The sequence below is a fragment of the Salvelinus sp. IW2-2015 genome, linkage group LG37 (genome assembly GCF_002910315.2).
Source record: "Salvelinus sp. IW2-2015 linkage group LG37, ASM291031v2, whole genome shotgun sequence".
NCBI lineage: Eukaryota > Metazoa > Chordata > Actinopteri > Salmoniformes > Salmonidae > Salvelinus > Salvelinus sp. IW2-2015.
The window spans coordinates 2,887,624-2,906,771 of record NC_036876.1 but is presented as its reverse complement, the minus strand read 5'-3'; the positions used below and the strand labels follow the sequence as shown (position 1 = coordinate 2,906,771).

Here is a 19,148-nt window from a genome sequence, read left to right as displayed (position 1 = left end):
AGCCATTTATTTCCCTTTATAGTTTATACGCCTCAGCATGAACTTCATCCACGTATACCCACTTTTTCCCAAACGTTGCTTTTTAGTGTCAGAAATTAGACATTGTTCCTGGGGGGGGGGGGGGGGGGGGCTAGTTACCCTATTGTCAGGACAAAATACAGCCTACCCATGTACAAATATCTTGAGACTCCATTGGCAAAACCATTGCCTCAACAAGCAGCATACCACCCTGCATCCCACTGCCGTCTTGCTTCTAAAGCTAAGCAGGGTTGGTCCTGGATGGGAGACCAGATTCTGCTGGAAGTGCTGTTGGAGGACCAGTAGGAGGCCCCCTTTCCTCTGGTCTAAAAAAAGATCCCAATGCCCCAGGGCAGTGATTGGGGACAGTGCCCTGTGTAGGGTGCTGTCTTTCGGATGGGACGTTAAATGGTGTCTGGTCACTAAAGATCCCATGGCACTTATCGTAAGAGTAGGGGTGTTAACCCTGGTGTCCTGGCTAAATTCCCAATCTGGCACTCATACCATCACGATCACCTAATCATTCCCAGCTTACAATTGTCTCATTCCTCTCCCCTGTAACTATTCCCCAGGTCATTGCTATYAATGAGAATGTGTTCTCAGTCAGTTTACCTGGTAAAATATAAAACATAACCAAAATGACAGAACCCGCGGGGAAGCGAGGTAAGCTCTTCTGAAGCAACTGCGAATATACGTGCACGAGCGGAGCTCTGAAAAGCAGCAACACAACAGTCGCATGACAAACATAAGGGGTGTGTTCAGTTTAATTAAATGTTTGCTAAGTTGCGTGACGGTCTGTACTGAACTACACGTTTCCCCCAAATGTTCTTGAACAGACGTTGAGGTACGTTAGAGAGGAAGAGGCAAAGCAAGAGGTTTTACGCCGCCCAATATCTGTCCATGAAAATAAAATAAAATGAAAATAATTTTTGTATGAAGGTCAATGAGAGCGTCAAACTGGGTTTACACATTTTTTTATTTCTAATTGGCTATGTGAGGCTTATTGGATCTAATATATGTAATAGAAGTAGCGTATTGGTTAGGTTGTTACAAATGCATTGATATAAGTGGACAACTTTATATATGAGTCGTGCCTGTTGTCATAGAGATAGAGGACCACATTATGGATATAACCCTTGGGCTCCCGTGTGGTGCAGCGGTCTAAGGCACTGCATCTCAMTGCTAGAGGCATCACTACAAACACACTGGTTCAAATCCAGGCTGTATCGCAACCCCTAGGGTGGCGCACAATTGGTCCAGCGTCGTCCATGTTTGGCTGGTGTAGGCCGTCACTGTAAATAAGAATTTGTTCTTGACTTGCTTAGTTAAATAAAGTTCTTTTTTTTTTTTAAAGCATTGACATTGCCATGGATGGCTTCCACCATTTTAAAGTAGTCAACTGGGTGGGGATTCTTATGAGTTGGGAGCAATCAGCCAATAATGTTTAGGTATTTCCATCGAAAAGGACCCATGAGCACCAACATGTGAAGTTCATAGGAACATATCAAATTGGGTGTCAAATGAAAGCTAAGAGTCTATATTTTAGGGAAATTAAGGCATTGATACATTAAAAAATCCATATGAATTAAGTGAAGCCTTTGATTTCTGGATAAACAGATGGAAAAGTGGTCTTAGAAAACATCTACCAGAAAAAGTACCAGAAATACATCAAAACACAATCATGTTGATGTAAAGACCCCTGCCAACTAATATTAACACATATTTAGTTTGGGAGAAATTGTTTACCTTCTGTAAGTTTAAGAAATATTGCCTTGTGCCTTGGGTTTGCAAAGGGAGGGTATATTACAGGAAACTTTCTAAGTTTACCAGTAAACTACCAGAATGTTGCCATCTTTCATGGATTTTGGGTACTTCAGATTATCACAGGTGTCTGTAATTATCTCTGGCCCTCTGTGTGGCCTTATCACATGTCAAATATATAAAATAATTGAATAAGATGATAAAAATGTATATACTGTACCAGTCAAATGTTTTGACACACCTACTCATTCAAGGGTTAATGTTTTACTATTTTCTACATTGTAGAATAGTGAAGACAACAAAACTATGAAATAACACATGGAATCATGTAGTAGCCAGAAAAGTGTTAAACAAATCAAAATATATTTTATATTTGAGATTCTTCAAAGTAGCCACCCTTTGCCTTTATGACAGTTTTGCACACTCTTGGCATTCTCTCAACCAGCTTCATGAGGTAGTCACCTGGAATGCATTTCAATTAACAGGTGTGCCTTGAATTTCTTTCGTTTTAAATGTGTATGAACCAATCAGTTGTGTTGTGACAAGGTAGGGGTGGTATACAGAAGATAGCCCTATTTGGTAAAAGACCAAATCCATATTATGGCAAGAACAGCTCAAATAAGCAAAGAGAAACGACAGTACATCATTACTTTAAGACATGAAGGTCAGCCAATCCAGAAAATTTCAACAACTTGGAAAGTTTCTTCAAGTGCAGTTGCAAAAACCATCAAGAGCTATGATGAAACTGGCTCTTATGAGGACCGCCACAGTAAAGGAAGACCCAGAGTTACCTATGCTGCAGAGGATAAGTTCATTAGAGTTACCAGCCTCAGAAATGAACAGGCACATCTCAACATCAACTGTTCAGAGGAGACTGCGTGAATCAGGCCTTCATGGTCGAATTACTGCAAAGAAACCACTACTAAGGGACACCAATAAGAAGAAGACTTGCTTGGGCCAAGAAACACTAGCAATGGACATTATACTGGTGGAAATCTGTCCTTTGGTCTGATGAGTCCAAATTTGAGATGTTTGGTTCCAACCGCCGTGTCTTTGTGAGAAGCAAAGTAGGRGAACGGACGATCTCCGCAAGTGTGGTTCCCACCYTGAAGCATGGAGAAGGAGGTGTGGTGACACTGTCAGTGATTTATTTTCGAATTCAAGGCACACTTTAACCAGCATGGCTACCACAGCATTCTTCAGTGATACGCTGTCCCATCTGGTTTGCACTTAGTGGGACTATCATTTGTTTATCAACAGGACAATGACCCAAAAGTCAGGTTTGTAGGCCTCATTGCTCGCACACACTTTTTCAGTTCTGCCCACAAATTTCCTATAGGATTGAGGTCAGGGCAAAGTGATGGCCACTCCAATACCTTAACTTTGTCGTTCTTAAGCCATTTTGCCACAACATTGGAAGTATGCTTGGGGTCATTGTCCATTTGGAAGACCCATTTGCAACCAAGCTTTAACTTCCGGACTGATGTCTTGAGATGTTGCTTCAATATATCCACATACTTTTCTTTCCTCGTGATGCCATCTATTTTGTGGAATGCACGAGTCCCTCCTGCAGCAAAGCACCCCCACAACATGATGCTGCCACCCCCGTGCTTCATGGTTGGGATGGTGTTCTTTGGCTTGCAAGCGTCCCCCTTTTTCCTCCAAACATAACAATGGTCATTACTGCCAAACAGTTCTATTTTTGTTTCATCAGACCAGAGGACATTTCTCCAAAAAGTARGATCTTTGTCCCCATGTGCAGTTGCAAACTGTAGTCTGGCTTTTTTATGGCGGTTTTGGAGCAGTGGCATCTTCCTTGCTGAGCGGCCTTTCAGGTTATGTCGATATAGGACTCGTTTTACTGTGGATGTAGATACTTTTATACCTGTTTCCTCCAGCATCTTCACAAGGTCCTTTGCTGTTCTGGGATTGATTTGCACTTTTCGCACCAAAGAAAGCTCATCTCTAGGAGACAGAACGCATCTCCTTCCTGAGCGGTATAAACATCATTGTCCCATGGTGTTTATACTTGCGTACTATTGTTTGTACAGATGAACGTGGTACCTTCAGGCGTTTGGAAATTGCTCCCAAGGATGAACCAGACTTGTGGGGGTCTACATTTTTTTTTACTGAGGTCTTGGCTGATTTCTTTTGATTTTCCCATGATGTCAAGCAAAGAGGCACTGAGTTTGAAGGTAGGCCTTGAAATACATCCACAGGTACACCTCCAATTGACTCAAATMATGTCAATTAGCCTATCAGAAGTTTCTAAAGCATGACATCATTTTCTGGAATTTTCCAAGCTGTTTAAAGGCACAGTCAATTTAGTGTATGATAACTTCTGACCCACTGGAATTGTGATACAGTGAATTATAAGTGAAATAATCTGTCTGTAAACAATTGTTGGAAATATTACTTGTGTCATGCACAAAGTAGATGTCCTAACCGACTTGCCAAAACTATAGTTTGTTAACAAGAAATTTGTGGAGTGGTTGAAAAACGAGTTTTAATGACTCCAACCTAAGTGTATGTATACTTCTGACTTCAACGGTATAAAAAATGAATACTATATATGAATACATTTTWAAAAAGTTATTCAAGTATAACATTACCAACGTTATAATAAATTGCCATAGATTTTATGTTAATTACCAAATGACTGAAGATTACAGTAACCGTGGTAAATCACAGATCACTTTGCAAACCTACCTGTGCCTTGTAATTCCCACATATCTTTAAGATATTTTCTKATTTCTCTCCCTCATGAGGAGGATAATGAAAGTTCACAGAAGTAACAAGTAATTGTAGATGTGTGATTTTACTGATATCAATTTTGTTTATGTATTATTAAGTGATTAAAACCAAATTGGTAATGACATTACCAAAAATTCAGTAACGGAATTACTGCAACTGAATTGGTTACAATGGGAAATCATTATTTTTTACAAACCACAGTCAACTGCTACAGTCCTCCAGTGTTAATTTTGGCACTCTTTTTTTAGATTTAGTCTAGTCTTCATGATATTTTAGTCAAAATGACCAAGTCTTAGTCACATTTTTGTCATTTGAATAATGGTTTAGTCAAGTTATTGTCAAAATGATGATAACAGAGGGCCATTTTGGTCAACTAAATGCTCTTTCTTTTTAGTCACATGACATTTGCATTGCCTCATGAACCTACAGTGCACTCGGAAAGTGTTCAGACCCCTGGACTTTATCCACATTTTGTTACATTACAGCCTTATCTAAAATTGATGAAATCGTTTTTTGTCTTCCTCATCAATCTACACACAGTACCCCATAACATTTTTAGCAAATGTATAACATAAAAAAAAACGGAAATATCACATTTACATAAATATTAAAACCCTTTACTCAGTACTTTGTTGAAGCACCTTTGGAAGCGTTGAGTCTTCAAAGGTATGACGATACTGTATTTGGTATAAGCTTGGTACACCTGTATTTGGGGAGTTTCTCCCATTCTTCTCTGCAGATCCTCTCAAGCTCTGTCAGGTTGGATGGGGACCGGCGCTGCACAGCTATTTTCAGGTCTCTCCAGAGATATTCCATTGGGTTCAAGTCCGGGCTCTGGCTGGGCCACTCGAGGAAATTGAGACTTGTCCCGAAGCCACTCCTGTGTTGTCTTGGCTGTGTGATTAGGGTCGTTGTCCTGTTGGAAGGTGAACTTTCATCCCAGTCTGAGGTCCTGAGCATTCTGGAGCAGGTTTTCATCAAGGATCTCTCTGCACTTTGCTCCATTCATCTTTCCCTCCATCCTGACTAGTCTCCTAGTCCGTGCTACTGAAAAACATCCCCACAGCATGATGCTGCCACCACCATGCTTCACCGTAGGGATGGTGCCAGGTTTCCTCCTGACATGACGCTTGGCATTCAGGCCAAAGAATCTTGTTTATCATGGTCTGAGAGTCCTTAAGTGCCTTTTGACAAACTCAAAGCGGGTTGTCATGTGCCTTTTACTGAGGAGTGGCTTCCATCTGGCCACACTACCATAAAGGCCTGATTGGTGGAGTGCTGCAGAGATAGTTGTCCTTCTGGAAGGTTCTCCCTTCTCCAGAGGAACTCTGGAGCTCTGTCAGAGTAACCATCGGATTCTTGGTCACCACCCTGACCAAGGCCCTTTTCCCAGATTGCTCAGTTTGGCCGGGTGGCCAGCTCTAGGAAGAGTCTTGGTGGTTCCAAACTTCTTCCATTTATGAATGATGGAAGCCACTGTGTTCTTGGGACCTTCAATGCTGCAGAAATTAATGTCCAATCAATTTAATTTACTACAGGTGGACTCCAATCAAGTTGTAGAAACATCTCACAGATGATCAATGGAAACAGGATGCACCTGAGCTCAATTTCGAGTCTCATAGCAAAAGGTATGAAGACTTATGTAAATAAGGTATTTCAGTTTTTCATACATAAAAACCTGTTTTCGCTTTGTCATTATGGGGTATTGTGTGTAGATTGATGAGGCTTTTTTAATTGTATTTCATCTATTTTAGAATAAGGCTGTAACTTAACAAAATGTGGAAAAAGTCAAGGGGTCTGAATACTTTCTGAACGCACTGTATAGTAAACATAAATCACTGACTTCCATGTGCACAAACATACATAGCCTTGTCCTACCAACGTATTTTTCTGCATAATGTCCTATTCTTTTCCCAACAGCAGACATATGCCAAATATAGAATATATAAGATTTATCTGGCCATGTAAATTCAGCCTACATAGATATTGCACTTTACACAAAAAACAAACAGGCCCACACAAGCGCAGCGAGCGAGCGAGAGAGAGCGCGCGAGAGAGAAAGAGTACCATAATCACCAGATGGTGTCGCAAAGTAGTATGGGGATGCACCTCCGTCACTGTGTCGCCTCAATGCCTTTGTTAACAACGTTCCACAGACGCCGCAGCCACATTGGTGTCCAAAAGTAGAACGGGAACTAATGACTGTTTCGCCCAGTGAGTACTGTAGTCGAGTCACTGAACCTAGTGTCCAAATCGAGTCCCAATGGTTGGGTCACAAGTCAAGTCACGAGTCCCTATGGCTGAAATCCAAGTCCCAGTGCTCAAATCTGAGTCACTGGGTCCACATTAACAAATAAAAAAGAGATTGTGCTACTACCAGTCAGATATAGTGTAGTGGCAAGGGGAATGTAGTCAACAAATGGTTTGCTATCCCCTTTCCTTTCTTTCTGTGGCACCAAATGTTTGCTTATAGACTCCTGGTAATGTTACCAGGGCCATGMTCTGTTGCAGAACGTTCTCGAACGTTGCAGAAAAAAATATATTGAATAGAGCCGACGTTATTCCTTATTCAACATATCAGAGGCATGTTTGTTCTTCATAACATATTTATATTTGAACATATATGAACGTTCCAAAACGTTGCGTCCTACTGAACGCTCCCCAGATTGTTAGCWAATTTTTATTTTACCTTTATTTAACTAGGCAGTCAGTTAAGAACACATTCTTATTTTCAATGACGGCCTAGGAACAGTGGGTTAACTGCCTTGTTCAGGGGCAGAACGACAGATGTTTACCATGTCAGCTCGGGGATTCAATCTTGCAACCTTTCGGGTTACTAGTCCAACACTCTAACTACTAGGATACCTGCCGCATAATGAGGTAACATGACTGGTGAACAAGGTGTAGCCTAAACAAATGGTTAACGGTCCTGTCCGCAAGTAGCCACGTTTTATAGCTACATCGTTGTTTTACTATTAAACTCAATGATGCTATTGTTTTTAATTTCGTAAAGCAACTTGTGTTTCTTTACCAGGCAAAGGCTAGAAGGCTGGTGGTGACTACCTACGGGGAAGCAAGAGTCGCCTGCACGATGTGTATAATCGGAGACGGAGCCGGAGCAGAGCCAGTCTGCCCATACTGATTACTTGCTCCCCGCAGCTCACCAGCTGATTTAGGCTGTGTGTGCTGGGTGTTGCATGTCCTTCACACTGCTGAACAGAACTGCGCTGCACATCTGTGCTGCTAATATTAATTGTGCTTATCACTAAGCTCTCAATCTACAAAAACTCTTGTCAAGTCCATTTAGTAGTCGCACTTTAGTCAGAGATAATTTCGTCTTGTGATAGTCAACTGAAAAAAAAAAGAAAAAAAAATCCTTTAGTTATAGTTTTTGGTGTATATTTAGTCAGTTAAAGTCTCGAAGATTGCCACTGAAAAACATGTTGACGAAATGATCACTACTGTCCTCCCTTCCACTGCCATACTGTTACGTCAACTGATAACTGTTAATGTCGTCAAAGCAAAAGAGTTTAAACAGTCTGGAGAATATCTCTCTCCCTCCCTCCCCATGAACACACTCTTTTCATTTACTGTAACCGGCATCCTCACCCACTGAGCACCTACAGACACCAGACYTCCATGAAAGTTGACATTTGGTCAGTCCACCCTGGCCTTGATGTTAACTTCCACAGACAGGGTCAGATTTGTTCCAGTCTGGTCTATCATAGAAGTATGTTTCACAAGTTTGGATAGCACAGTACAGTGAGTAGAGCACTGTAGAGTACAGTACAACACAGTACAGTAGTACAATACAGTAGAATAAAGAAAAGTAGAATATACCACAGTATATTGTAATGTACTGTACTGAACTCTGTTGTATTGTACTGCACTGCACTGTACTCTACTGTGCTGTGCAGCGATGTCCAAACTTGTGAAACATGAGGACAATGACATTCATATCCATAATTATGCATTTCTGTGTACTACAGATCAGGGAGCCATGATGTAATTCTGTTACCGTAATTCCGTTACCAGGTGTATATCCACTTCACTTACTGTAGTTCAATAGCCAAAATAGATTTTTTCCAAACTCAAGGTGCCATGTCATAGCTGACACCCCATTRTTTCTGCAGACATCTTTTGAACTTAATTCGGAGCAGAGTTTTTGGGAAACATGGTCGCATAAAAACCTGAGGGAGATTTGACCATAATTCCATTACCAAAGTTGGCATCTGTACCATTCTTCTACCAAATTTGTTTTTGTGAATGTTTTATTGGAAATCGTTAAATGTAGTCCTTGTGCATAGATATGTATGGTTTGTTAAACTTTGGCATACATTTTAAAGTGAAAAAAAAACTCAAGGTGTAATTCCGTTACCGTGGAATTGCTCTACTTTAAAATGGAGATAGCCTCAATGGCACTGCCCATGCWGTCATAGACGGTATAATGTCACAGATACAAAGATGAGTCATCCATCTATCTCTAAGGCATGTTGTTCACACGTGTATCTGCCCTCTAATTGGCTAAAATGGTCCTATCTGATCTCGCCTCCTCCCACCTGCCTTCCATCTTTGAGGACATATTTGTATTGTTAGAGCGGRCACTTGACTATTTTGCAGTGGAGGCTCCTCAGGGGAGGATGTAAATGTAAATGTAAATGTTCAAACATTAAAAAGTTATCCTTTTTAGATAAAACTATACTAAATATAATCACGTCACCAAATAATTCATTAAAACARACTATTTTGCAAAGGTCAACAGTAGCCTCAACAGCACTCTGTAGGGTAGCACCATGGTGTAGCCGGGGGACAGCTAGCTTCCGTCCTCCTCTGAGTACATTGACTTCAATACAAAACCTAGGAGGCTCATGGTTCTCATCTCCTTCCATAGACTTACACAGCAACTGTGTTTACGCGTGATCAGGAGTGTATTCATTCTGCCGATTCTGTTGAAAAACGTTTCTTACACAGAAGCAAASAGAACAAAACAGGGATAAACATACCTGCATTTGTTCAATAGAAACTCTCGTTTGCAACTGTTGGACTAATGATTACACCCACTATTAGCTAGATGCAGGCAAGTGTGCAAGGCAGTATTGAATGTCACTGTCTGTCCATGTGTCACTGTCTGTCACATCAAATTTGTGTCTCGACCTGTGTCACCTACATTGTAAACTTTCATTCATAGGCTAGGTTGCAGCAACCTCCTGATAGGTATAGGGAAAATGTGAGTATCATGTAGTAGCCTAAACCTTTCACTGTTACATTGAACTGGGTGAATGGAATATGAATGACAGTCATCCAATATACTGTAATAGAAATAAGACACTGACCGCCACTGCTATCTTGTCAACATAATAGACAATCTTTGGGTGTTTGGTCCGTTTGGTGGGTGTGGCATGAAGCAGACGTATTTAAAGGGCAGCGGCCATGCTGACAGCGTTCCCGAACCCCTCCCCGGTTTTGAACTGGTTGTTCAGAACGGCACCTTTTCTGTTTAAATGAATGTTGCACACRGTTTTTTTAGACTGAACGCGGCCAAGGTAAGAATACATTTAATTAAGTTGTCAAAATAAATGCACAAACTGAAATAAATAATTTAACAAAAATGACACAGCTAACTGGGGGCACTTGCTAGCAATAATGGGACTACTTAGCAGTTGCAGTACACAACACGTTGAAAACTAGTAGAAAAGTCAGGATGTCACAATTTACCCAAAAGCGCACTGCAAGAACGCATGCCGCCATTACAAGACTGGGCTGTAATTTAAGTAAAAGACTAGAAAATGTAGTCTAGTTCACTGAAGTCTTCCTCATGTCATGTTGCATTAACACAAATTAATCTATCAGGACAAGACCCGGTTCAAATTCCAATGGAACATTTTACATGTAAAGGCCAACATAAAGCATTTGAGTTTATTACTTGTCAGCGTTGGTCTAAATCAATTGTAATCCACAGAGAACAGTGACACGGCCATAGAATCCATTTAAAGAGGTTTAACAGGGGGCGACAGGAGGCGACAGGAGGACAGATGCCAGCATGATGTACTGTAGTAGTACTAGAGAAGCTTGGTACAGTATGCAGAGAGCTTGCTTGCTAACAAGGAATTGGAGATGAGGGAGAATGGGCGAGGAGAGAGTCTGAGGTGGATGAAAGAGAGTGGCAGGCCTGGTAGGGCAGACCCCTGGGGAAGCAATAAGTAGAGTGAGAGAGTGAAAAGGAGATGGATGGAGAGACAGAGAAGAGATGTGTGTCTCTCTACAGCATCACAGAGAGAGAGAGAGAGAGAGAACAAGACCTTTAGTTTGAAAGTGAGCAGCAGCCAGCAGTGACAGCGACGGAGGAGAGAACAAGGAAAGAGAGAGCGAGAGAGGGGAGAGAATGAGGAGTCAGAGAAGGAAGAGAATAAGAAAACATTGCAGCAAAAACCTTAAATTAGTGTGAGTGTCAGACACAGAGAATACAGTTAATAGATAGTAGAGGAGGGCAAGACTTGAATGTGTTTACAATATATTGGAATAGAGTGGACCAGTGCACTAGGTAGAAGTGGCTAGTAGTTCTGGAACTCTGACATTTGGACTGTTTAAAGAGTAGATTTTACAATACGTTGTTACTTTATGATGACTCAGAATAGATTCGGATTCTGAATAACAACGCAGGCTTTCTAATGTCTGGGGATGATATTGGCGAAGTCATCTATGTAGTACGGAGAGGGCAAAGATTCAAACGGCTCGTCAGAATAGGGACGTACTACATGATATCTATAGATCACCAGACATCAATGGATGTCATCACTTCCTGTACATAAGAGCCAATTATGTCAAAGCTATATACAGAAATAATTGCAAAGTAAGGTTGTGGAGTGAAACCATTCAATGTGACTAATGCAAGTGGATAATTGCTGTGTGAATCTACCTTGTGTGTGTGTGTGTGGGGGAGGGGGGGCACAGGGGTCCTTCAGACAGGTTTCTGTTTGAGTGGCTGTAAAGAGCTGTTGTTGGGGAGTTTGAGGGTAGAGTGACGGGAGAGAAAGAAAGAGGAAATAGAGAGTGGGAGGGAAACGGAGAGAGAGAGAGAGATGGGGGGGTGCGCTCCTATTAAAGTATCTCTATTTAAATTTATTTGTCTTGTTTGCCATTTCTTCTAACATGGACTTCGCTGTAATTTAGAGAGAGCAATAAGGAGGCAGGCAGCAGCAGAATGAGTCAGACCATCACTTAGGCTGTGGGTGAAGTAGCGAGGAGAGTTGAGCTGTTAGCATAACTGTGAATATTCATAATTTTAGCCCTGAAATGGCCAATGGACAAGACAGTGATTCAGATCAGCCAGGAACTATGATGATAAGTGCCCAGTCCATCTCAGCTTATCAGATCAACAGTTAAACCTGCATCGGTGGCTGGCTAACGTCTGTTATACCCATCATGTATGTCAGTGAGTGTCAATGTTCTTTATCAAGACAAGCTCATAACAGTTTATGCCGTGTAGACTATAAATTTTCATGTGCACTGATGTAAGATCAGATTTTCTTTCTGTCCAACGACTGAGGTAGTTATAAACTGGTCCCGGATCAGTGAAGACAGCTCCCTCTGCAGTCGTTACAGAACCTAGACACTAGGGCTGACCCCAATTAGTTGACTGGTCGATTGTTTGGTCGTTAGGCTGTTGGTCGACCGAGGCTGACCGTTAGGCAGTTTTAGTCGAAGTCTCCATATGGAGGGTGTGATGCAATTGCGGAGCCTGCAGAGGCCAAATCGAGCTCTGTACCGCATCGGCATGTGCCAAATGTTTGAAAAATGCAGCGGGCTCTGTATAGCTCCGCATTGACATGATTGGTTGACGGTAGGTGGGGGCGGTACATCCTGTATAAACACAAACTCACTTCCTTGACAACTTCCTTCACAACAGCTCTGCACTGCTRCACGAAGAGCAAGAGGTATGAATGCCCTTACTTCTGCTGAGGCCGTATCACTGTAAATGCTACATGGCAAATGCAGATGTCGGARTGACCATGCACCCAGATGCACAATACACTTTTTTCTCCAGAATGCACTCTCTCCCGCTAATTTGTGCGCATTCATTGTTTCATAACTTAATTGTGTGAATTGTTTGCGTCTGATTGTTAGTGTGTTAGTGGGACTATCATTTGTTTTTCAACAGGACAGTGACCCAAAACCCACCTCCAGGCTCTGTAAGGGCTATTTGACCAAGGAGAGTGATGGAGTGCTGCATCAGATGACTTGGCCTTCACAATCACCCGACCACAATTGAGATGGTTTGGGATGAGTTGGACCGCAGAGTGAAGGAAAAGCAGCCAACAAGTGTTCAGCATATGGGGGAACTCCTTCAAGACTGTTGGAAAAGCATTTCTCATTAAGCTGGTTGAGAGAATGCCGAGAATGTGCAAAGCTGTCAAGGCAAAGGGTGGCTACTTTGAAGAATCTAAAATATATTTAGATTTGTTTAACACTTTTTTGGTTACTACATGATTCCATATGTGTTGTTTTGTGATTTTGATGTCTTCACTATTAATCTACAATGCAGAAAAGAGTAAAAATAAAGAAAAACCCTTGAATGAGCAGGTGTGTCCAAATTTTTGACTGGTACTGTAAATCACCTGTAGTACATTTACCATTCATTCCTATAATTTCTAATCTACAATGTTTGTTACTTTGGTTACGATAATTTGTTTTAATGCATTCAATATTATTATTCTAGTATTTCCGTTGTCATTGTCGGAGTGGACACATTGCTTGCAGAGTACACAACCTATGCTACACTTGTGAGAAACAAGTTTTGGTTTATCTCATTCCATTTACGAGTTTTGTCAATTTAGCCATTGTCTTTTGTTTGGAGCGCTCCTGTCAATGTTGAATAAGGACGCGCATGCATAGATGTATGCCTATAGGCTACCTGGCCTGCGTGCAAATGTAGGCATATCAATGTGCCCATTTAGGGATCTGATAGTATTTCTGATTGGCTTAACATACCACCACTAATGACCTTAAACAGCAAGTAAACAAAGTCTGTTTTAACCTCCACTGAGAATTACAATAGTTCCTCAATGTATTTGAAAAATCTTTCCAGCTGTCTTCAGTTTATATTTAGGTGCAGGAGTTCCACAATGATTTTGAGCTAATATTCTATAAGAGGAACAGGAGCTCAAGCAGTAGAACATTTGAGAAGAGGCACTCAGCTCTGGTGAGCGAGCACCTGCCCAAGTCAAGCACTGCTTCTTATCCCTTGCGCAAATAGCCTGCAGCTGTGTTTGTCCCGAGCTCACTGTCCGGAAACTCTGAGGGCCAAGAATATTTTATACAATGTTGCAAGTTCGCTAGCACAAGCTTCTGGCTGGACCCATAGTTAATAGAATGTTTCAAGTTCGTTGCAGACAGGCCATGTGTAGCCAATGTGATTTATAGCATATTTATTTTTATCAGGATATTTTCTACCTGCAGGCTGCAATTTTTAGATGCATGCCAGCAAAGCCACTACACAACACAACACTAAAGAATACATTAATTGCACTATAACAGTGACAACCGGTGCCCACAAACTGTTAGGGCCTACATAAAGCTGTCCCAACCACAGAGATTGCTTTTCAGCACCATAGAGTGAATCCTTACCACTGCTACACCTGGCTATCAGTGGAGCCTTGTCTGGCAGCGAAACAGTTAATTCAGCTTCATTTAATGCCTTTTWAAAAACATAGCTGATATGGGTGACTTGCTTAAAGAAATGTGGTTTCTACTGACAATTGAGATGTACAAACTATGGCATAAGGGAACATTGAGAGGAAATCAGTAATTTCGATTAAGACAATGAGCGAGCTAGGACGGACGTAGTCAATATAACTATTTGTTCAGCACTTTTGAAATGTACAGTGACAGAATATTGTGCGTTCTTACAGTATTCTCCCAGTACACCAACGTAGAACCATAGGATAAATAAAGGGGGCATATAAGCAGACAATGAAAGCTCTTACAATATTTGATGATGACATTTCTCTAAAARAGGCTATAGGCTACAAGTGCACCACCAAGTCAGAACAGTAGGCTAAGTTATGATGGGGAAAGGGACCAAATTATTAGGGTGAGGCACATGCAGCTTACTTCACAACATACACTTAGTATTACCTTCTTAGCTACAGTATGTATATCTCCCTGAAATATTGCATAATTTATGCAGCAGTATAAAATACATTTTTGGACTCACCTTGTTGTGCTGTGCTCACTTGAACAGGAAGGTGGCGCGGCGGTCTTTCGTGGTCAAATTTTGTCATCAAAGTCTGGCATTCTCTGGATTTATGGTGCTTTCAAGACATATGAGAACTCTGGAAAAAAACWAGGTTGAATCATGACGCAGTGATCTTCTGGTCGGAGCTCTAGAAAGAGGCCAGAGTTCCCGACTTGGAATTCTGAGTTGGATGACTGTTCAAAAAGTATTTTCCCAGTTGGCGCTTGTTTTTTCCCGAGTTCCCAGTTGTCTTGAACTCTCTGAAGTCTGAGATTTTCCAGTTCCGAGATTCCAGTTGTTTTGAACGCGGCAAAAGTCATGCTGGATTGACAGCATGACCAATGTATTCAACCTTTTCTGGCCCATGGCATGTGCATTTTTTCCTTTTAAGCTTGGAAAAGAGACCCTTAAACCCAGACTTGGACTACACAGCACTACACTGAATAGCAGGCTAATGATTGCTTTGCGATGCTTGCAGTTAGCCACTGATTCCTTCCAAACCACTCATTGTTGAATTTGCGATTTCCAACTTGTTGTGTAATGTTTATGTRCAATGGCCGATGAGCACCGATACGTTTTATCTATAATTTCTCTTCATAATTTCTCTTCATATGACAAGGACTGAAAAGGATTTGCCAGTAGATTGTCGACTTGATTCATGGTAATGACTGTTAGCTTGCTAGCTACAGTTGAAGTAGGAAGTTTACATACACCTCACCTCCTGACATTTAATCCTAGTAAAAATTCCCTGTCTTAGGTCAGTTAGGATCACCACCTTTTTTTTAAGAATGAGAAATGTCAGAATAATAGTAGAGAATTATTTATTTCAGCTTTTACTCCTTTCATCACATTCCCAGTGGGTCAGAAGTTTACATACACTCAATTAGTATTTGGTAGCATTGCCTTTAAATTGTTTAACTTGGGTCAAATGTTTCAGGTAGCCTTCCACAAGCTTCCCACAATAAGTTGGCTGAATTAATCTAATGTAAATTTGCGGCAGCACCCAGGGGGCCTGAACTTTTGAGCTCTCCCCATAGATTTTGCGGTGACGTAGTGTCCCCATAAGTGACAATCACGGCGCAGCTAGAGAACATTACCAACCCCTATGCTCCGTATTTTCCGCTGGCTGCCCCACCACCACAGAAAGCACTGAGCTAGGCTGAAACACCTGCATTTTGGAGCTGCCTTACTCAAGAAAACAAAAAGAGGCCATGTTTGTATGCGGCTTTATTAACTCAATGAACAGACGACTTCCGGTCGACCAAGATTTTTTTCAGATAGAGACAGCCCTACTACACACATACACACACGCGCACACACACTGAGATCCAGAGGACTGGCCACCCCTCAGAGCCTGGTTCCTCTCTAAGTTTCTTCCTAGCCACCGTCCCTCTACATCTGCATTGCTTTCTCTTTGGGGTTTTAAGCTGGGTTTCTGTATAAGCACTTTGTGACAACTGCTGTTGTAAAAATGGGTCTACAAATACATTTGAGCACCTCTCACTGTTAAGCTTTTAGAACAACCAGGCTGCCAGGCTGGCTGGTGCTTGTGGTAAGAGAGGGAGAAAATAGCCAGCAGGCCTCTTGAGTTAAAGTGATGTGTCACTGTGTGATGTGTGGAAATATTCTCAAACCCCCAGTTAATGGATGTTCAGACCTCTATCTTATGACTAAGTCAATGAATAATACTGTGATGGACAGGGATGGGCTCTAGAGCACATGTTGAACAAAGTGTTTTTTAGGGACTACTAAATAATATCAGATGATTTTGACTAGAGTGAGAGGGAATATCATATTGCTTTTCAAGTGGTTTTCCAGGGACTATGAAGAAAGTATCAACCCTCACAGAAACAGTTAGGATTCCGTTACTTGGTAAATAAATGTACAGAGGAATCGAGATGGAAAAGCCCTAGGCAGTGTCAATGTACAAACTTTTTGTAACCACCTTGTTGAATGAGGAATGCGTTTTTTATTGAGCTACCCTTTTTGGCCAAGTCTCCCTTGGTAATGGGATTTTCTGGTTAATTAAGGTGAGATTTTTTTTATCCAATAACAACCTAACCTAACGTAGCAGGCGTAAAAGAAGCGCCTGAAACTAGATCCCCTACATACTGGTCTTAAGGAGAAGAAAATAAACTGTCAGGGGAGGTTCTCTTCTGCAKTGTTCAACCAATCCAGTAAATGTTGAGGAGTTCAGACAGTGTCGCCTTGTTAACGTCCAAAAGAGAAAGTCGCATCACAGGCTCTCTTTCCATTTCTCCTAAAAACCGGAACATCCGGTTGTTGGGGACTTGGCAGAGGCTGCTAACAATCTTACAATAGCAATTGGCTCTCCATCTACAGTAGTGGGTGTGACACCAGCCATGGCTATGATGACATCATCAGTAGGTGACAGTGGGGTTGCCATACTGTGTGTGAGGCACCACTTGTAGAAAAACAGCAGACTGCTCATTACCACATCACTGTCTGTGTGTGATCAACGTCATGCCTTTTCACTCTGCTACCACACTCACACTCCGCTCCCACAAAACAGGCTGGGATGAAACCCCATCCTCCGCCAGCACACACACACACACACACACACACACACACACACACACACACACACACACACACACACACACACACACACACACACACACACACACACACACACACACACACACACACACACACACACACACAGACTCTGGGGATGACATGCCTCCCCCTATATTAACATAACATGCCTCCCCCTAAATTAACATAACATCAACTGTCACATTCACTCTCCATATGACATATACACCATATGACAAATGCCCAATACGGCTCACTTATAGTACATTAACTATGGATTTCAAAAATACTTTTTGGCCAGCATAGTGATGTTTCACACCGTGATGCAGAGTAAAACCTTTTCAACCACATCAAATGTACATGGATTTGTATAGCAACGATAGAGCAGTGGAAGAAGGCCCTCCTACGCAGACAGGCAGGATGGAGGAGATGAGGATGGCAGCACTCTGCTAAACTTATGTAACAATCCAATCATGTGAGATTACACTCTGATGTACCCTGTGAACAGAGCTAATAGGCAGTCTGAAATGGCACCCTATTCCCTACATAGTGCACTACTTTTGACCAGGACCCACCCATAGGGCTCTGGTCGAAAGTAGTGCACTATAGAGGGAATATGGTGCCACTTGGGACGGCAATGTAGTGCACTTTAGGATGCCAATAAGAAGGCAGACAATAGCCATACTAACTGACTGTCACTGAGCGTCCAAACTGATTGCTTGTATTCAATGTAATAAAGTTTGTAACCCTGGGAGTGATTTGCACCAATCTTTTTGTTTTCTACCTGTCTTGCTTTATTTGGTAACCAACCCAGCAACAGATTGCTTTAATTTGGTAATTTATTTACAGCTACTTAGTTGTTGTTTAATATAATTCCTACCTTCTGAAATATTCTTATACCTAATCTATAASAAGCATTCAGGGGACACAGGTCTGGATCTACATACCTGTGTGCTGTCAGAGTTATTTCCGGAATGTTCTCAAATGATGACAATAGCAAAAAAACAACCAACATCAATTATTTGATATGACTCACAGATGATTATGGTGGCCTGTAGCTAAAGTTAGATAGCAGAAATGTAGGCTAAGTGACCGGAAACGCTGTTTACACCAAAACAATTACCGCCAACACAAGTTGAACTCTCGGGGCATGAAGATAGGGMAAAGAACGGATCTTGACCACGAAGAAGAAAAAGAGAGAGCAATATCATTACACCCCCGAATGATTCGCGTGGCAGTTCCGACTGATTTAGTTCGAGTAGCCAAATTACCAATTCCCCGCAATTTATCTTTCTAAATGACAGATCTAACACTTCAGGTGATTTCGAACGAGCTGTTCAAAAGCGCCCCCACATAATTAAATTAGGCTACTTACCTTTTTCTATTTCCTCTTTTCCTCTTCTTTAAGATGCTAACTTGATGTGCGTCCTTTCTTGTTCAGTTAAAATTCCACGGGATTTAGGGATGCAGACAACTGTGACATGCCCTTCGGGAGAACGTCCCTCTTTCAGTGACATTCTATGAATTCCCTTTTCAGGAATGCGCCGTGGTATGATAGCGCAAAGACTTCTGCAAAAGCATCCTGGAGTGATTCAGTATTCCCCCCACGGACGGACTGTTCCCCCAAAGGTCCGCTCAAACAATTTTGTCTCCCCCTCATTCTCTCTCTTTAGTGGCATACTAGTAAAATATCTGCCATGTCCTATACTTATGATTATGCCTGTACTTTTAACTGTAGGTGGTTGGCTATTGAGGCAATATATATCATCATTGTTTTAGTAAAGATAGATGATGATGACTATTTTCCTCTTAGAATTCAAAC

General features: G+C 41.6%; 1 protein-coding gene across 1 annotated transcript in view; it reads right to left on the bottom strand.

Moving 5' to 3' along the window:
- The window catches only part of LOC111959996 (ras and Rab interactor 2-like), a 37,563-nt gene extending 18,647 nt beyond the window's left edge, over window positions 1–18,916 (bottom strand). Inside the window, exon 1 of the mRNA XM_023981834.2 lies at window positions 18,702–18,916. The gene's annotated coding sequence lies outside the window, so the exon portion shown is untranslated. The remainder of the gene's footprint in view (window positions 1–18,701) is intronic.
- Between the last annotated feature and the right edge of the window lie 232 nt (window positions 18,917–19,148).